The sequence below is a fragment of the Asparagus officinalis genome, chromosome 5, assembly GCF_001876935.1.
Source record: "Asparagus officinalis chromosome 5, Aspof.V1, whole genome shotgun sequence".
Classification (NCBI taxonomy): Eukaryota; Viridiplantae; Streptophyta; class Magnoliopsida; order Asparagales; family Asparagaceae; genus Asparagus; species Asparagus officinalis.
In genome coordinates this window covers 57,708,272-57,728,953 of record NC_033798.1, presented here as the reverse complement: position 1 = coordinate 57,728,953, position 20,682 = coordinate 57,708,272, and the positions used below count along the sequence as shown (strand labels likewise).

General features: G+C 45.4%; 1 long non-coding RNA gene across 2 annotated transcripts; it reads right to left on the bottom strand.

Moving 5' to 3' along the window:
* LOC109843422 lies at nt 17,396-20,682 on the bottom strand. 2 transcript variants are annotated; one of them, XR_002247675.1, is made up of 3 exons: nt 20,022-20,682; nt 18,905-19,037; nt 17,396-17,742 (listed from the first exon to the last, which is right to left on the bottom strand). It is a non-coding gene; the product is annotated as an uncharacterized LOC109843422 (long non-coding RNA). The 2 variants fall into 2 exon arrangements; XR_002247674.1 differs by lacking the exon at nt 17,396-17,742 and having other exon boundaries at nt 18,804-19,037.

Sequence of the window (20,682 nt, the reverse complement as noted above, 5' to 3'; positions counted from 1 at the left end):
CTCACGCCGGCGTGGATCCGCCACCTCAGCTGAACTCCTTTTTGGCCCTTTTACTTTCCGAGACTTGTACTTTCTGTCGTTTCGCTTATTTTCCCGTCGTGTTGACTTGTACACTCCGCGTGAGCTAACTGACGTGCGTGTATGGTCACTTGGAGCTGACTGGCGTGTGCAAGATGACTATCGTGAGTGTCCGGTTACTTGGAGCTGACTGACGTGCGCGAGCTGACTAACATGCGCTCCGGTCACTTGGAGTTGACTGACGCGCGCGAGCTGACTGACGAGCGTGTTCGGTCACTTGGAGCTGACAGACGCTCGGGAGCTGACTAACGAGCGTGACGGCCAATTGGAGGTGGCTGGTGAGAGCACGAGACACAGTTGGTTCGCAATTCCGGTTCATGCACTTGTCGGCGTCAGATAATCCTCTTAGACTCGGATAACGACGTTCGTTATCTTCTCTCCATCTCGAGCTGTGTACGGACACCTATAGGCATTTTTGAGACGCCTACAGATATCTCATCCAAAGTGTTTCAGACTTATTCTTTTATAGAGGAGTCTGGAATGCTTTGGATAAGATAGGCCATTTCCTTAATCTCGTAGAGGGAGCTGTGAACTGCTTCAATTCTTAACTTCTCCAGCCTTCAATCTGTTCAATATTTTGTTGAATAGATGAAGTTCTTCCGGCGTTGCGTTTATCGTCCGGCCGTTGTTGAAGTTTTAAACTGGAGTTGGTGTGTAAGTTTCTGAACTTAGCTCGTGTTGTTGAGTTGACGCTGAACTGATTGTCTTCGTCGGGAATTTATATCTAAAATTTGAAGTTGATCGGAGGCTATGCGTTGACCAGCATTGAATTTCATCGCAACGCGTTGACCGGTGTTTACTTCCATCGCAGCGCGTTGACCGGTGTTAACTTTCATCGCAACGCGTCGACCGACGTCTACGAAGTTTTTGCTCTTAAGGCGTTGGAGCGTGGCGATCCCAAATGTTAGGGCTGCAGGACCAACTTGTTAAAGTTGATTCATCTGCATGTATGGAAGTTATCCTGAAGTTGTTAGATCCTCAAGTCATGAGACCAACTAATGGAGCTGGTGTGTTAATGACTCTCACACTTATAGTATTTTTGGCAAACCCTCAGTCATCAACGGGTTTAATGAGCCTTTACCAATTACCATTTGAATCGGGCTAGCATGCGATTTGTTTAAGTCTGTTCTGCATGTAACGTTGTGCTAAAACAGTTAACTCTTTTAGTGCTACGATATTGAATACGTAGACTCTGTCTTTCTCACGGGAATAGACTACCCGGCCGCATGTATCAGATGCAGGCTCAGGATTTTTGGCAAATCCTCAGCCATCAACGGATTTGACGTGCCTTTACCGATTACCGTTTGAGTCAGGCTAGCATGCAGATTGTTTAAGTTCTTTCTGCATATAACATTGTGCTAAGAGAGTTAACTCTCTTAGTGCTACGATATTGAATACGTAAACTTCATCTTTCTTACAGGAATAGACTACCCGGCAATACGTGTTAGGCGCTGACTCATCCTTACTTAGGGTTCAGGATAAAAATCCCCAGACTCGGAATTCTGGTGTCTTCTTCAATCGGTGAAAGACTAAACCAGCAATGCGTGTTAGGCGTAGGATTATTTCCATTTAGGAGTCGAGATAAAATTCCCCGCATGTGTGAAGTACGAATTTTGGTGTTATTAATAACAACCTGCCACAATATCGAATATGTGGGCTTTTGTCCTTTTTATGGTAAAACTAGAAACTCAGTGCCCTTGTTCAAAGCTCATTCGGGCAGTACTGTCTGAGTGCAACTGCATTAAGGCAGTCACCGAAAGAGTTTCGGTGTTCGAAAGGCTTAGTACCGAAACGCCAAAACCAAGGCATAGGCGTTTCCGGCAAAGAAGAACAATGCGTGTTAGGCGTAGGATTATTTCCATTTAGGAGTCGAGATAAAATTCCCCGCATGTGTGAAGTACGAATTTTGGTGTTATTAATAACAACCTGCCACAATATCGAATATGTGGGCTTTTGTCCTTTTTATGGTAAAAGGCTAACTGACAATGCGTGTTAGGCGCTGACTTATCCCTACTTAGGATTCAGGATAAAAAGTCCCCAGACTTGAATTCTGATGTCTTCTTCACTCGGTGAAAGACTAAACCGGCAACGCGTGTTAGACGTTAACTTATCCCTACTTAGGATTCGGGATAAAATTTCTCGTGTGTGTAAGGCACGGATTATGATGTTATTAATAACAACCTGTCATAATGTCGAATATGTAGGCTTTTGTCCTTTTTACGTAAAGACTAACCGGCAACGCGTGTTAGGCGCTGACTTATCCCTACTTAGGCTTCGGGATAAAATTCCCCAGATTTGGATTCTGGTATCTTTTTCAATCGGTGAAAGACTAAACTGGCAACGCGTGTTAGGCGTAGACTTATCCCTATTTAAGATTCGTGATAAAATTCCCCACGCGTGCAAGACATGGATTATGGTGTTATTAATAACAACCTGCCACAATATCGAATATGTGGGCTTTTGTCCTTTTTAAGGTAAAAGACTAACCGGTAACGTGTGTTAGGTGCTGACTTATCCCTACTTAGGCTTCGGGATAAAAGTCCCCAGACTCGGATTCTGGTATCTTCTTCAATCGGTGAAAGAATAAACCGGTAACGCATGTTAGGCGTAGGCTTATCTCTATTTAGGAGTCGAGATAAAGTTCCCCGCGTGTGTGAAGCACAGATTTTTAGAGTTGAAGGATGGTGTCTTCTCTTGGGGCAAAGACGAACCCGATGCGGGAGAGGAAGAATTTTATATTCTATCTTCCAAAGTTGAAGAGAAAGAATTTGATATTCTATCTCCAGTTACAAAGGAAACTCAAAGTGGGATCTCCACTTCCAGAATCCGGGAAGGTGAAACTAAGAGTGGGATCTCCACTCCGAGAATCGAAAAGATTCAGATAATCCTAACTGTCGGAAGGTTTGATTACCGAACTAAAGGTGGGTTTCTCGTTTATCGAGAGTGAATTACGGTTTTGACCCTAACTATAGGAAGGTTTGCCCAAGTGGGAGGTTTGAGACGACCCTAACTGTAGGAAGGTTTGATTGCTCTATTTGAAAGTGGACCTCTCGTTCATGGAAAGAATCGAGAGGAGATTTTGGTTGTGGTCCTAACTGTTTAAAGGTTTGACCGAGTGGAAGTTCGAGGTGATCCTAACTGTTTAAATGTTTGATCGTTTAATTTGTGGACCTCTCGTTCATGGAAAGAATCGAGAGGGGATTTTGGTTGTGGTCCTAATTGTAAGAAGGTTTGACCGAGTGGACAGTGAGAGTGGGAATACAAATTATAGTGGGAGTGTTGATTTGTATAAATCACTCAAAGGGGGTTCCTGGTGTTAAGTGACAAAAACTTAACACGAAGGGGTTTGACAATTGTCAATGATCAGGAGATTAAAATTCTGAGTACTATGTCCGGATTCTAACAATGGGAGTGTTGAGTGCACAGACGTAGTGGGAGTTTGAGTGGGAGTTTCTTATTCATCACCTTCTTGTAGTGATCGAGTTATCCCTAAGAATACACTATATAGAATTCTTTCGGGAACTTCCCGTTATATCCACCCCCAGCTTCCTTTGCGAAACCGGTTCTAACCTTGTACTTAGTTGGATGACCGGGTTATACTTAAGAATATCAGGCATGACACTCTCCGGGAACTTCCTGTGAAAGAAAGAAAACAGTTTAGACTCGTATACCTGTTGGAGTATTGAGAAGCAGTTTATACTCGTATACTCTTCGGAGTGTTGAGAAGCAGTTTATACTCGTATACTCTTCGGAGTGTCAGAAGGAGCAGTTTATACTCTTATACTTGTCAGAGTCTTCTATACTCGTATACTCTTCGGAGTGTCAGAAGGAGCAGTTTATACTCTTATACTTGTCAGAGTCTTCATTCGGCTTAATTTAGCGTTATGACGCCAGCTTCAACCAAGGTTTGGATGCTATTTTTGAGACCAAAGCAAGCCTTGGTAGGATGAAGGATCCTCTTATGGTATGCACAGTACTTTGGATCCGTAGTTTTGTCAGCTTCCTCCTGATTTACGATAGGTGGTAGCTTGATCTTATTGTTCTCAAGGAGGGATTCGAAAATGGCTGGAACGTCTTCATCCTTGAAGGAGTACTCTTTTTGGAGTTTCAGATCCGAAGTTTTTTGTTGTCTTCAGGGTTGTTGTTGCGATGTCTGATTAACGTCAACAACTATTGCAGGTGCCTTCCCCTTACCACGGGAGACGAAGCTTGAGTTCGGAGGGTTAGCCGTTGGTTGGCTTCTTTCGGCTTTCTTCCTTCTGAGGAAGCGTTCGGCCCGCTCTCTGCACCTTCAACTCTTTCCAGGTATTGGACGGTGCTACTCCCATAACTTCCAACACATCTAAAGAGGTTGTTGTGATAGGTTTGGAGGATGAAGTCATCTGTGACCGGATCTCGGTAATTCATCGCCTTATTCCAGAAGCGCTTGACGAAGTCGTCGACCGTCTCGTCGTATTCCTGTTTCTCATCGAAGAGTGTCCTGATTGACACCTCGACGTCATCATCAAAGAAGTGAGTGAGGAACAAGTTCTCCAGGTCGTCTCAGCTGTTGATGCTTCCAGGCTTGAGACAGCGGTACCAATCGAAGGCGGACCCACGAAGGGTGCTAACGAATGACCGAACCATCAATGCTTCATTGCCGGAGATTATGCCCAAGTGGGACTTGAAGTAGATCAGGTGCTGAGTGGGCGAACACTTCCGGTCAAACGGCGTAAAGTTAATCAGGTTAAACTTCGTCGGATACGGGATCGACTCCCACTCTCTTGGGTAAGGATACGGAATACCGGTCTTCTTCACCTCTCGAGCGGACATCAGAGCGTTGATTTTGCTCTCGAGATCTTTCATCTTCTCGTCCTCATCTGTATCATGCTTTGGACGACTTCTAAAAGGAGCAACGTGGCCACCCCTGGCATTGTCATCTTCGGTGGGACCACCCCCAGTGTCGTTAACTTTAGTGAGGCTACCCCTAATGTTTTGATCAACGGGAGGGTTATCTGCATCAAGGCGTTCGTCCATGTCTGAATCGTCACCTATCCGGTAGGTATTATTATGATGACTAGGTTCACCAATTTGATTAGACAAGGCCCGAATCTCTTGGTCATGCTCTTCCCTCATCTGCGGCATAGCCATTTCCATTTCAAACTTGAAGTTCTCTTTTTTGCTTGGCCAAGGCATCATCGGTGATTTTGGTCATTTGCTCGGTATTGATCATAAACACCTCGCGAGATTGTCCTGGGCTGGATACCGTATTGTCAGAAGCGACTGCAGAGTTAGCATCTGATGCTTCATCATCCGAGGATAACCCTCTATTCATCCTCTGATAGTCCCTACGTCTAGTAGTCCTTGCGCGTAGCCGAGTTAGATGATGCGATACGAGGGGGTCAGAACTAGAAAGTCGAGTCGACTTTCCCTTGTCAACCATATTAACCGTGACTTCTGGAAGTTCGCCACCTTGAACGACCGATCGTTTCCTACAGAAACACTTTGGCTTGGACTTAGTCGTTCCGTCGGAGATCCTCTCGAATACCGAGACCCTTTACGGAGCGGTCTTGGGACAGCTACACACCGATAATACTGCCCTGATAAGTTTGACGCACGGACAATGAAAGTCCATCTCCCGGGTATCCCACTTTCGAGATCTGTTCGTACCCCCGGCCCAATAGTACAACTCATCGGTATGATGATCGGAGCAATCTACCGTGTGTCGGCACGAATTATCAGGTATAACGCTGTCGTCTGACGAACACGTTTCCTTCTGAGGACTTACCGCTTTGATGGCGTTCTCAAGAGTCACACGTTTAGAGCCACGCTTTCGTGAGCGCGGGACCTCAACGGGCTCTTGGGCACTGACTTGCAGTCCAAGGCAGTTGATTACAGGAGTTTCCTCTTTACGAGAAGCCTCAGACTTGTTATAAGGACGAGTGCGACCCCCACCTCAATGAGTTTCTCGGGGTTCAGTCACCGGACCCAAGCGCTCTTTGATCAAAACTTTATCTCGATCCTTGTGCAAAGGACCCAGACGGTCCGCCATTGGCCTCTTGCTTTTGAACAAGTCTACACTGCCGCGAGGCTTCACTGGAAGTATTGGATCAATCAGAGCAGGGGCGGGACTCGACGAAATCAGAAAAATGGGTGCAGAGTGTCTCCTGTCTCGGCCCTAGCGCGGGGTTAGGACTTGGTGACCCGTGGTTGGGAGGGTCACTTCGGGGTGACCCGCGGCTGGGAGGGTCAGACTTGAGTGACTCGCGGCTTGGATGGTCAGACGCGGCTTAGAGGGTCAGATTTGAGTGACCCGCGGCTTGGAGGGTCAAACTTGAGTGACCCGTATTTTTTGATCTTTTTGGCCGATGTTTCGTACTTTGGCCTCCAAGTTTGATGCAGTCTTGGTTGTTTCTTGGCTATGTCCTTCTTCTGCATCTTTTGTGACTTTTGCATAAGAATTCGCACGTGCGCAAGCAGTGCGTGGCGCTTCTGAATTCGCTCCTCAAGAGTTGAACAGATCCTTTTAACTTGGATGCATTCACTTGTTCTTGATTTGGAGGGGGCGTTTGCTCGCTGTTGGGGCGTTTGGGGTTCCCTGAATTTTAGATCTGTCCTGTAACAGATCCAGTCCACTGGCTCCAAAGCCTTAGCGAGTTGGCACGCGAGGCGTTGACGTTGTCTTTGACGTGCTCTCTTCTATAGAATTGGCGCGGCTTCAGCGGCTATTCCTTGCTTGAGAAGGAGTCCAGATTTGCAGATCCGGCCTCGTTGGAGCCGGAGGGACGTTACGAGGTGTGATTGCAGCAACAACGGGGGTGTTGATCTTTCTGCGCTTGCGAGAAGCGGAGGATCTGGAGGAGGAGGACGACAGATATTCCTCAAACTTGACCTGGTCGAACTCGTACTCGACCTCTACGTCAACCGGGATTCGGATCCGAGGTTGCGACACACCAGCCTTCGCAGAAAGGCTGTTGGCTCCCACTGTGGTCGCCAGTTTGTTTTCGTCGAAAGTAATTTTCATTATCGAGTTCATTACAACTTTGATCGTTTACAATGAATTCAAATAAAAAAATAAAAATTATAACTTTCTAGAAAATAAACACAAGAACTGTTTATTAACTATTGCTTGCGTGGGGTCTTCGCTTGTGGCGGGGATGTTAATATCCGTGGACAATCGTGGATCAGATCCGGTTGTCGAAAAATTGACAGAGCTCCTATTTCACCAATGAAGTATTTGCTTGAAGCACTGAGATCGGCCAAGAAAAATCAGTAGCTCTTCTAGAGATTAAGACCAAGCCTAATCTTAAGGAACGGACGGGGGAATACAGGTTCAGATCATTCGAAAGCCTTCCTCTTTATGCTGAAGTTCGTCGGGATCTGACTTGCCTTTGCTGTAAATTCGTGCTCCTTTGACTCCTCAATCCAGCAGCACCTCGCCCTCTTGATAATAATTCGTCCCCGTGAAAGGAGCCCCTAGGCTTGTATTTATAGGCTTTAGTTAGGGAATTTTCGGATAAGAACGATGGATTTGGCCTTATCTTCAGTTGACAATGACCTAACCGTATTTATGGATGATATCTAGGCAGTTGAGATGCTCTAGAACGAACAAATCCCGAGAAAACAGCAAAAAACTGAAGAAAACACGTTTTCAGAACTTCTGGGCGCGAAACAGGTCGTGTTGACCCGCAGGGGTGCGGGTCAGCCGAGTTTGACCCGCGCTGGTGCGGGTCGGTCGGGTCGGCCCGTTCGCGCAGGTCGGCCAGCTTCGTCCCGCGCTGGCGCGGGTCCGCTGCCTCAGCTGAACTCCTTTTTTGGCACTTTTACTTTTCGGGACTTGTACTTTTTGTCGTTTCGCTTATTTGCCCGTTGTGTTGACTTGTACAATCCGTGCGAGCTGACTGGCATGCGCGTTCGGTCACTTGGAGCTGACTGGTGTAGGCATATAAAATTGCTTATAGGTCCCTTAGCATAGCTCGGCACAAACCGACGAACCAACGAGGTGACGAGGTTGACGAATCGCACGCAAGCAACAGAAGACATCCATTCGAGCGTGGAATCAAGCCAACGGTTCGGGGAATCAACGAGTCATTCAAACAAGAGCGGACTCGGACGAATCACGATCGAATCAAGATCAGTTTCGGACTCGAACTCAGAAGTGGATTTACTGCCAAATCAGGATTCGGATCGACTGCCAAATCAGGTAAACAAAATCAGTCAAGATAATCACCCGAAAACGATCCAGGACAACACGAGGAAACGCAAACAACTGAGGGCTCTGGGCCGCAAACCGAGCGACTAAGGGTGGCGTTCGCAAGCGCACCTGATGTGGATCGAGTGGGAGCAACTCAGGGTGGCCTGGCCATGCGAGGCCACTCAGGTGGCTTGCCCTGCAGACGCACTGAGGTGGCTCGGTGGCGGCCACCGCTGAGCGTGTCGGCGGCGAGCACCAGGTGGCTGGCATGAGCCGACACCTAGGGGTGGCCGTCATCTGTGGCCCGAGCCACTAGCAGATTGTAGGTGGCGATTGGGTGTATAAAATAGGCATTGGTGTTCATTTGAAGAGGATTGGAAATTATGGAGAGAGCGAAGCCCTGCTGATGGAGACAGATTAAAAAGAAGATGCTTAATTTGGAACTTGATAGGATACGTGCTCTTCAGATCGGTGCGTGGGTGGACGACCTCAAGCGCCAATAAGAGGTTCGACGAGGGACTCGGATCTCAGATCTACGCAGGCGTACTCCGGATCAAAGCTTGGCCTTTGATCCCGAGATTTGGATGATTGTTTCCTTGGTGAAACAATCCTCCCCGGCTATTATTTCCTTGGTGAAATAATACCCGTCGTACTGCGTAGATCCGACCGGATCTAGATCGCGCGGTGGTCCACGGATTAACCCCGGCGTCGGCAAAGAACCCACACAAGCAAGAGACCGCAAAACAGGATCTTGCGATTCGTTCGATACAAAAGGAGAAAGTTGTAATTTTCTTTATTTCTTGTGTTATTTGATTTTCGTTGTAACCGGATCTAAAAAAAGACCGGATCTTTGTAATCGATAAACTATTACAAGAATTTGCAATGGAATCAATGATGAAGAAAGCAACGATTTTCACCGTGAACAATCTGGCGACCACAGTGGGAGCCGACGATCTCGCTGACGAGATCGATGCGTCGCAGCCGCGGATTTCAATTCCGGTCGTGGAGGAGGTTGAGTACGAGTTCGACCAAACTAAGTTCGAGGAATACTTGTCCTCGTCTGGATCAACCTCCCCCCGCAAGTCCAAGAAGTCCAAGTTCTCCTCCAGGAGAAAAACTCGTTGGTTTGAAGAAGTCGAAGCCACCAGCGAAGATCTCGCCCCGTTTGATGCCAAAGTCGCATCGGGTGAGATTCCTCCAGTTTCCAACCAGGTCAGATCTGCTCTGGCCAACTCTTCTGCCACAGAGGGCGTGGTGACTCTCTCGAAGAGAGCCCGCCAAAGGCAACGTCAACGCCTTGCGAAACGATTCGCAAAGGCCATGGAGTCAGTTGACGGGATCCGCTACAACGTGGATCTGAAGAACAAAAGAGGCAAACAGCCTCAACAACAGATGAACGGCCCCTCTTCCAAGCCGCCAACAATGGAATGGATCCGTGTCAAACGGAATCGTTCGACGCTGGAAGAACGCATCCGCAAACGCCGCGCACTATCAGCGCAGGCACGGGCTCAAGCTGAAGAAGCCCGTAGAAAGCTGCAGAAAGAGGTAGCCAAGAAGCCGCCACCAACTCGCAAAGTTTGGAGGCCAAAGTCTGAAGCGGCGGTTCAGACCAAAAAGCAGCAACTGCAGCCTCCAACCAAAATTCAACCTCCGGCGAACCAAGCTAAGTCGCCGAGAATTCCCATAGCTACTCCGGGAGATCATGCAGAATCCTCCCGAAGGAGAAAGCCAGTCTTGGAGCGCCTCGGTCCAATTCCCGATGAGCGAAGCAAAGCTCCGATCCAAGAAACTAAGAAATCCCCAAACGACGCAACATGCTGGGGGTCACCGCAACCCTCAACATGACAAAGAAATCATGGCACCCAAGCGCACTATGCTGCGCATTGAAGTTCAGGAGCCCGCTGAGAATTCACACCAAAAAAGGCAGGTCTCAAGGCGCGTAACTCTTGAAAGTCCAAAGAAGGCAGTTCTTCCTCAGAAGGAAACGTTGTCGTCTGATGATGATTACGTTATACCTGAGAAATCGTGCCAACACACGATAGGTTGCTCTGACTTTCAAACAGACGAGCTGTACTATCGTGCTGAGGGTACGAGCAAAGCCAGAAAGAGAAGTCCTCGAAGACTAGAAACTCAGTGCCCTTGTTCAAAGCTCATTCGGGCGGTACTGTCTCAATGCAACTGCATCAAGGTAATCCCCGAGAGAATTTCAGTGTTCGAAAGGCTCGGCACCGAAACGCCAAAACCAAGGTATAGGCGTTTCCGGCAAAGAAGAACGGTGGTTAAAGACGGAGAATTTCCGAGGGTCACCGCCAACATGACCAGCAAAGAGACATCGACACAGGTTAATCTCAAGTCGTTTCTGGAAGCATCCCGGCGTGTAACCCGTCTGCAGTCCGGAGCCATCGCACGAGGAACTTATGGTAGGGTTCGGACAAGATTGCCTTCGGAAGATGAAGAATCGGATTCCTGCTCTGCTGTCGCATCGGACAATACAGTGTCCAGCGAAGGACAACCCCGCGAGTCATTTATGATAAGCGCGGAAGAAATGGCCAAGATGCTTGAAGACGCTTTGGCTAAGCAGAAAGAAAGTTTCAAATTCGAGATGGAGATGGCCATGCAGCAGATGAGAGAGATGCATGAGCAACAAATCCAGACATTCTGATGGTGCGGTCATTCGTCGGCACTCTTCGCGGAGCCGCCTTCGATTGGTACCGCCGCCTCAAGCCAGGAAACGTGAACAGCTGGGATGACATGGAGACCAAGTTCCTGGCCAACTTCTTCGACGACGACACCGAGATATCTATCGGATCGTTGCTCGACGAGAAACAAAAGGACGGGGAGTTAGTCGACACCTTCGTCAAAAGGTTCCGGAACAAGGCGATGAATTGCCGGGACCCGATCACAGAGGAATTCATCCTCCAAACTTGCCACAACAACCTTGCGTTGGACGTGTTGGAAGCAATGGGAACAGCACCGTCTGACACTTGGAAGGATCTGAAGGTCCGAGGGGAGCAGGCTGAGCGATTCCTTAGAAGGAAGAAGGCCGAGAGGAACCAACCGACGGTTAATCCGCTGGACTCAAATTTCGCCTCTCGTGGTAAGGGCAAAACACCTGCAGCTACTGGTGGTGCTAATCAAGCGTCACAACAGCAATCCCGAAGGCAGCAAAAGACTTCGGGTCCGAGACTCCAAAGAGAGTATTCCTTCAAGGACGAAGACGTTCCAGCCATCTTCGAATCCCTCCTTGGAAGCAACAAGATCAAGATACCACCTATCACAAATCAGGAGGAAGCTGACAACACTACGGACCCAAAGTACTGTGCATACCACAGGAGGGTCGTTCATCCCACCAAGGATTGCTTTGCTCTCAAGAATAGCATTCAGACTTTGGTTGAAGCCAGCGTCATATCGCTCAGATAAGCCAAATAAGAATGGCAAAACTCCAAAGAGTATACGAGTATAAACTGTTTCTCAATCCTCCGACCGGTATAAGAGGTTAAACTGCTCCCTGCATACTCCAACATGTATATGAGTCTAAACTGTTTCATTTCTTTCACGGGAAGTTCCTGGAGAATTTTTATGTTCTTAAGGATAACCCGTTCAGCAGAGGAAGCTGGGGGTGGATAATTCGTGTAATGGGAAGTTCCCAAAATAATGTTGATATTTTTAGGGATAACCCGATCAATATGAACAAAGTGATGAACACTAAATCTCTCACCGATCAGACTAATTGACGGTGGGACCACCAAATTCGATCAAGCTTAATCCAATCAAACTTACGCTATGTTTGTGCACTCAACACTTTCATAGTTAGAGTCCGAATATAATAAATCTTGATCTGTCACCTGGTCAAACCTTCCTACAGTTAGGACCACAACCAAAATTCCCTCCCGATTCCTCCAATGAACGAGAGGTCCGCAAATCGAACGATCAAACCTTCCTACAGTTAGGATCGTCTCAAACCTTCCGATTGGTCAAACCTTCCTACAGTTAGGACCACAGTCAAAATCCCCTCTCGATTCCTCCAATGAACGAGAGGTCCACTTTCAAATCAGGTGATCAAACCTTCCTACAGTTAGGATCACCTCAAATTCCCATTTGGCCAAACCTTCCTACAGTTAGGGTCAATACCATAATTCACTCTCGATAAACGAGAAATTCACCTTCAGTTCGGTAATCAAACCTTCTGACAGTTAGGATCATCTGAAGTTTTCGATTCTCGGAGTGGAGTTCTCACTCCTAGTTTCATCGTTCCGGATTCTGGGGGTGGAAATCCCACCTCGACTCTCCTTTCCAGCTGAAGATAGAATATAAAATTTTTCTTCTTCAGTGTCGGGAGATAGAATATAAAATTCTTCCTCTCCTATTTCGGGTTCGTCTTTGCCCCAAGAGAAGACACCACTTTTTTCAACCCTCAAAATCTGTGCCTCACAGGTACAGGGAATTTTATCCCGAATCCTAAGTAGGGATAAGTCTGCGCCTAACACGCGCCGTCGGTTTAGTCTTTTTCCGTAGAAAAAGACACCAGAGTTCGATTCTGGGGTATTCTATCCTGAAACCTAAGCAAGGAGAAGTCTGCGCTTAACCCGCGCTGCCGGTTAGTTCTTAACCGTTAAAAAAAACACCCGTTCACATATTTAACATTGTGACAGGTTGTTATTAATAACACCAAGTCTTTCACCGATTGAAGAAGACACTAGAATTCCAGTCTAGGAAGTTTATCCCGAATCCTAAGCAGGGATAAGTCTGCGCCTAACACGCGCTGCCGGTTTAGTCTTTCTCCGAAGAAAAAGACACCAGAGTTCGATTCTGGGGAATTTTATCCCGAAGCCTAAGTAGGGATAAGTCAGCGTCTAAAACACGTTGCTGGGTAGCCTATGCCCATAACAATGGCAAAGTCTACGTATTCAAAGTCGTAGCATCAAGTCTAAGGGAGTTTATTCCCTTAGCACAACGTCACATGCGGAACGGATTTAGACAATCCGCATGCTAGCCCGACTCAAACGGTAGTCGGTAAAGGCTAATCAAATCCGTTGAAAGCTGGGGGTTAGGTAAAAATCCTAAAGTCAACGCCTAACACGCGTCGCCGGGTAGTCTGTTCCCGTGAGAAAGACGAAGTCTACGTATTCAATATCGTAGCACTAAGAGCGTTAACTCTATTAGCACAACGTCACATGCGGAACACTAGCCCGACTCAAACGGTAGTCGGTAAAGACTCATCAAATCCGTTGATGGCTGAGGATTTGCCAAAAATTCTATAACTGCGAGTCATTGACGCATCAACTCCACTAGTTGGTCTCGTGTTGAGCATCCTACGACGTTCAAAAACGCGCTAGGGTCAACGCCGGTCAACGCTAACCCTAGGTGCAACGCGGATCAATGCGTTGGCAATGAAAGAACTCCGAAGAGTATACGAGTATAAACTGCTTCTCAAACACTCCGAAGAGTATATGAGTATAAACTGCTCCTCAATCCTCCAACAGTGCATGAGGTTAAACTGCTTCTTAATACTCCAATAAGGTATATGAGTATAAACTATTCCCTATTTTTGGTTGAGAAGTTCCTGGAGAATATTTTTATAACTATTCTTAAGGATAACTCAACAACACTACGCCGGACAACGCGTCGCAAATAAAGACTCAACGCCGACATTCGAGGGTCAGTTTTGTGTTGAACCAACAAATACGAGCTAAAAGTCAAAAATCGAGAATCAACTTCAAATTCAAAATTCCGACAGACGGTCAGACAATAAATGCAGCACCGGAACCTTTACAGACGTTCGACAAAGCACCGAACAGCCTGAAGGGTTGAAGGAATCAAGAATAGAAGCCACTCCAAATATCCCGAAGGATGGGACAATCATCTCCAAAGTATTCCAGACTCTTCTATAAAAGAACGAGGCTAAAATACTTTGGAGGGGGTATCTGTAGGCGTATAAAATTGCTTATAGATCCCTTAGCACAGCTCAGCACAAACCGACGAACCAACGAGGCGACGAGGTTGACGAATCGCACGCAAGCAACGGAATACATCCATTCGCGTGCGGGATCAAGCCAAGTGTTCGAAGAGTCAACGAGTCATCCAACCGAGAGCGGACTCGAACGAATCACGATCGAATCAAGATCGGTTTCGGACTCGAACTCAGAAGTGGATTTACTGCCAAATCAGGATTCGGATCGACTGCCAAATCAGGTCAACAAATCGAGTCCAGATAAGTTAACCGAAAAAACGGATACAACCGAATCAGAGTCTAAATCAACCACACAACCGAATCACGGCGGAACCGAAAAACGGATACAACGACAAAACGACGAAACCCAACACCAAGGGGGGGCTCGGCCGAAACCGAGCCACCTCTAGGTGGCTCGGTGTGTCGGCCACCTGTGCGCGGGCACAGTGAAGGTGGCCTATAAATAGGGGGCTTGGTTCATTTGTTCAAAGGTTGGAATTTTTTGGAGGCGAAGCTCTGCTGGATTCAAGACTCAGATCTAAAAAAGATTGAAGCTTTAGGACTTCGAGGACTTGCTCATCCAGATCTGGTGCTCGGCGATCGTCAACGCCAAATAAGGCAAGAGTTCGAGAGGACCGGATCTCAGATCTACGCAGGCATACTCCGGATCAAAGCTTGGTCTTTGATCCCGAGATTTGGGCGATTGTTTCCTTGGTGAACCAATCCCCCCCGGCTATTATTTTCTTCGTGAAATAATACCCGTCGTACTGCGTAGATCCGACCGGATCTAGATCGCGCGGTGGTCCACGGATAATCCTCGGCGCAGGCAAAGAACCCACAAAAGCGAGTGACCGCAAAACAGGAGCTCGTGATTTGTTCGACACAAAAGGAGAAAGTTGTAATCTTTGTTTATTTTTCTTTGATTTTCATTGTAACCGGATCTAAAAAAGACCGGATCTTTTGTAACCACAAAAAGTTATTATTTTGAGATCACAATGACATCAATGAAGAATACGATTTTCCCCGCGAACAACTGGTGCACGCGAGCTGACTATCATGCGTGTCCGGTCACTTGGAGCTGACTGACGTGCGCGAGCCGACTAACGTGCGCGTTCGGTCACTTGGAACTGACTGACGCGCGCGGGCTGACTGACGAGCGTGTTCGGTCACTTGGAGCTGACCGATGCGCGCAAGCTGACTCACTTGGAGCTGACCGATGCGCGCAAGCTGACTAACGAGCATGACGGCCAATTGGAGGTGGTCGGTGAGCGCACGAGACACAGTTGGTTCGCCATTCCGGTTCATGTACTTGTCAGCGTCAGATAATCCTCTTAGACTCGGATAACGATGTTCGTCATCTTCTCTCCATCTCGAGCTGTGTACGGACACCAAGGTTTTAAATGTCGAATGTCGGGTTCATGTCGGATGACTGAAATCCATGTCGGATAGCGGAAATCGGGGATATATCGGGGGACATTGACTAAATATCGGATTGCCATATCGGGTAGTGCGCATATGTATAATATCATGTCCTAAATATAATCTAAGCATTCATAAATTCAATATAAGCATACTTTATAAATTCTATAGACTAAACATATAAAAAGTACATAATATATGGATTTGGGTTCATAAATTCTTTCTATTGGGTTCATAAGAAACCCTTAAACATAAGAACGGGTCAAACGGGTTTGGGAATTATTACTAAACCCAAACCCGATAACAAAAAACAGACCTTAAAAAAAGTATCATATCGGTCGATTTTTCAAAGCTAAAAAATAGGCCGATATGCCCGATATGACCATCATATTTCCGATTTGGCCCTGAAAACCGACATACGAGTTGAAAACGTTCATGTCGTGTCGGTCAAGCTCTCAAACCGATATGTCGGCCGACATGTCCGACATGTCGGCCGACATTTAAAACCTTGACGGACACTTATAGGTATTTTTAGACGCCTACAATGGCGGGGCGGATTTGCAGCTAGAGGGATTTTGTGATGCAGACTACGTCGGGGATATAGACTCAAGAAAGAGCACTAGCGGCTACATCTTCATCTTGGGTGGTGAGAGATAAGTTGGAGATCCAAGTTACAGGATACAGTGGCTTTGTCGACAACCAAAGCGGAGTACGTATCTGCAGCAGAGGCAGCAAAGGAGTTGCTATGGTTGAAGGCTTTTCTTCTCGAGCTTAGAGTAAGCTTTGAGAAATACTTCATCCACTGCGACAGTCAGAGTGTCATTCACTAGTCAGAATATGACGCATTCCATGCTCGGACCAAACATGTTGACGTGAAACACCATACCATACGGAGATGGCAAAGCAGGAAAGAGTTCAAGTTTGTGAAGATTGATACGAGGTACAATCAGCCGATATGCTGACCAAACCAGTTCCGCTCGAGAAGGTGAGGCTTTGTGCAGCCTCATATGGCCTCCGTTGAAATTGTTGAGGGTCGTGCAATTCGCCAAAGATACAAGACATCCGGATGATGCAACCAAGAAGGGTATGAAGATATGATTGATATTCAATCAAATTTTCAAGTAGGAGATTGTCAGCCTAACAAAATAAAAGTGAGGCCCACAAAGACGGGTCCCACAAGAAGAAAACTCAAATTTGATGGCAGCCATTGTTGAGAATTTATAAAGGATGTGAACCCACAAATATTTTATTATTAGTGGTGGATCCTACTAATAATATATTATTTGTGCATAGTGTTTCCCAAATACTATAAATATGACCTAAACTTTTCAGAAAAATTCATCCCAGAAACAACTCCTCTTATAGAAGAGTAAGATAAAAAAACATATAGAGAGTTTGTGGGAGTTCTTGGAGTGTATCTTGATCAAGAGAGTGTGTTCTCTTTGATCCAATTCTTTTGGAATATAAAAGAAGTGGGAGTCGTCGTTGCACCGTGGAGTAGCTCCGAAGAAGTGAACCACGTATATCTGTGAGTACTGTGATTGATTTTATGCCTTTATTCTATGTATTGTGTCTTTGTTCGAGGCATTCTTATTGGTGTGTATCTTATATCTCCCATGACGAAAATCCCTCTCGCTGCTGAATCCATGTCTTTTTGCGCACAATCGAGCATAACTCATTTCATTTCCGGAGGAGCACCAGGCATTAGGAATGCAGCTATAGATAAATGTGGACTCATAGAAATATGGGCAAATGAAAAAACTTTCTTGGGTTCTTATACTCAATGTTAACTACAAAATTTTCGCAGAGGAGCCCTGCTGCATTCAAGCGATGAATCAGCATAGGCTTGCAAGCCTCAGTCTGCAGGTGCTTGCTGTCGAGGCTCTTGATGGTCTTGTACAAATTAGCAATGTATCCTAATGATGAATTTTTCTGAAGGAGTTTGATGATTGTCCCCATTGGCATTGTTAGAAAACTTTGCAGGATTTCCACAAAATCTTTGTCTGTTTCAGCAAGCAACACTCGAGACTGCTGCTTATCGACAAGATGCTTCAGAGGTACCTTCTTGTCAGTGGCCATGGTGAAAAATACTGAACTTTCTTCTTCTGTATCTTTCACCTGGCTTTTAAACAGAATACTCAAGTAAGGCTTGGCTCATGGCATTTCAGTTTTTGAGATCATTACTTTTTAAACAATGCTCTTTTGGTAAGTACATAACTTATTAATAATGTTTTAGTTTTCAAGAGGTTTGCTCAGGACTCTAAGCCATACTCTTTGTGAAGTCATAAATCACAATGAATGAACAAAAGAATCATTTCCTCTGGATATTTTGACTCTAAAAATATCACTAATTATAAGAAGAAAAACTATATTACCTCCATATGGGTATGTAGTTATTTGGACACACGAAGGGAAAAAGTAAGGATGGCTAAAAACTTACCTTAAATAGCATGCTTTTGTCACCCTTTATATCCTTTACTTTGGAAAAATTAACACTTTATATTACCTCCTATTTTGTGCTAAGAAAAGATTGGAAAATCTAAACCCTTTACATTAACAACAAACTGATTTGACCTAAAACATTATAAAAAACCCAATACAATGCCAAACATAACTATTCTCTTGACTTATTTTAAAGATGACCGATAGGCACGAAAGTGAGAGAGATCTTCCTAAAAGATGATCAATGATGAACCCCACATCAGCACAAAGGTGAGCTGTAAACATAATTTTCAGTTTCATGATTATCTTTTGATGAGGCCCCTATTTCAAAAAAAAAAAGATTAACCTTTTGATCATTTTTTTCCTAACCATGTGCGTTATGATTAAATGATGCAATAACAAAATTTTTTCTTTTTGAACTTTGAAGGGATGAGAAGAGAAGGGATATCCTTCTCCTATTTACACTCTTCTAAGACCAAAGGTTTGATTAGGGAATTGTATATATGAAGGAAGCAAGGAGTTCCAAACTTGTTTAGATCTGGGAAAATGTTAATGAAGATTTTGTATCTATCTATTGTTGGCTTCTCCTTGGTGAGAATTATTACCCACAATTCTTTTGTTATTAACTTAATAGGTTATTCTTGTCATGCCACCAAAATAACAGCGGAAGATAGATACAGAAAACGCGACAGTAGTGGCCCGCGCACAAGATAAGTCTCATGCACGTGTCAAGCCTGACACTTCATGTCTCATAGTTTTTTTTCCAAAATATAAAACTTGTTGATGGTAGAAGTTCAGAGCAAACTATACACATAACTAGTACTCGCAATTAAAAAGCTCACCGTCATAAGTATTTTAGAAAATCCAATACACGACGTTTGGCTATACACAATGTCAAAGAGAGGCTATCCCTATAGCGCCTCTTAGCAAAATTCTCATTCCAAACGCCCGCCTTTGCTCAAAACTTTGCGGCATCTGAAAAAAATTGAAAATGATGAGGTGACCCAAAGCTCAGTAAGAACAATTCCCACTAGAGTTCCTAGATAATCTAACAAAATGATAATTCTCAAAATTAGTGAATTATATGTTTTTGCACCTGAAATTCTGAGATGACAAAATATTGCATACAAGAACATATTATTAGTATTCTCACGAGAGAATGAAATAATTTAAAACTCTTTCTTATATGCAAACTGAATACACTATCATAGGGTCCTGAATCAGACTTTTTGAAATCAAGATAAATAATAAGAAAGAAAACAGACTAGGAAGCTTTTGCAAAACCAAAGATTATTGTTTTCTTAAATTCACAGTCAAAAGTCAGAATCTCAAATTCTCGATGAGTTGTTCATATAGTTGCAAGAATCACCTCATTGGTCACACTAGGGCTACGGACATTATAGCCTAGTAGCATTGGAATGCATAAAATGCATCACAGAACAGATAATTCTATGGAATCGAATACACCTAACATTGTCATAGGTTGCTAGCCAAATACAGAAAGGGCAGAATAGTTTTTTTGAAGGGCAAAATATAGAAGGGTCAATTAAAGGTGCATTCACCATATGACAGGTACAAATAGAACCCGAACACTACTACTGCATAGTCATAAGAGCTTTCCTGAAGCTCGGAAAAAGGGTGGAGAGGGGGCTCGAGAAGGCTGGCAATGAGGGGTCAGAGGCGAGATGAGTAGGGTCTGCCGAGGGATTTAAGGGATTCAAGTTGGAGAAGAAAGTGCGAAGCAGAACAATGATAGGGGGCTTGCGAAGTAGGATTATGTCAAATGCCCAATAATAAATTAAAGAAACAGAACAACAAATTTACACAGTCGGACCAGATTAAGATGAATAGTCAAAAGCCCACAAATGATTAAACGAACAGAACAAAATGAATTGAAAATTTTATGATGGGGCATTTACACAAACAGGAAGAGCGCAGAGGATAAAAAGAAGCATATACCTTTAACGAGCTCGTGATATTTGGTGGCAGCCGAGACGGATGTTATTGTACTTCTACCATCGACGCCGTCTTGGAGCCAGCGCCACGTTGGAACGACACGCGTTGAAATTGATGGAGGGTTTAGCAGCGATTTTCATAGCCCAAGCTTTCAATTTCCACGGTATACAGAAGAGGGGGACGCCGGAGTCGCGTCAGGGGAGGAGGAGGACGACAATGTGATAACACCGCCGCAGATCCCACCGCTGCCGTCGTCTCTCACTCGGCACTGCACCTCCTGTATTCGATTCGGTAAGCTTTTTAATCCCACATCGGGTGCGTGGGAACGACTAATATTATTTTTATGAACTAATCCAACTTAGCTAACCGCTGAGCCCGGTAACTCGGGCTTGTAACCCAAGTGGGAGCCATAAGATTGGTTGGATGAGGAAGTCAGAGGATGACTCTTTACATACAGGGCACATACATACATACTCCCCTTACAGCTGGCGCCTCTACACATACACATACCAGGTAAGATTAAATGTGCACTTGAACAACTAAGCCCGCTACCCTCTGCCCTTGACATACATACGTACTTACATACAGTTGGCTTCCCCATACGTACACATACCAAGGTAAGATCAAATATGTGTTTGGACAATCAAGCCTGCTACCCTCCTAC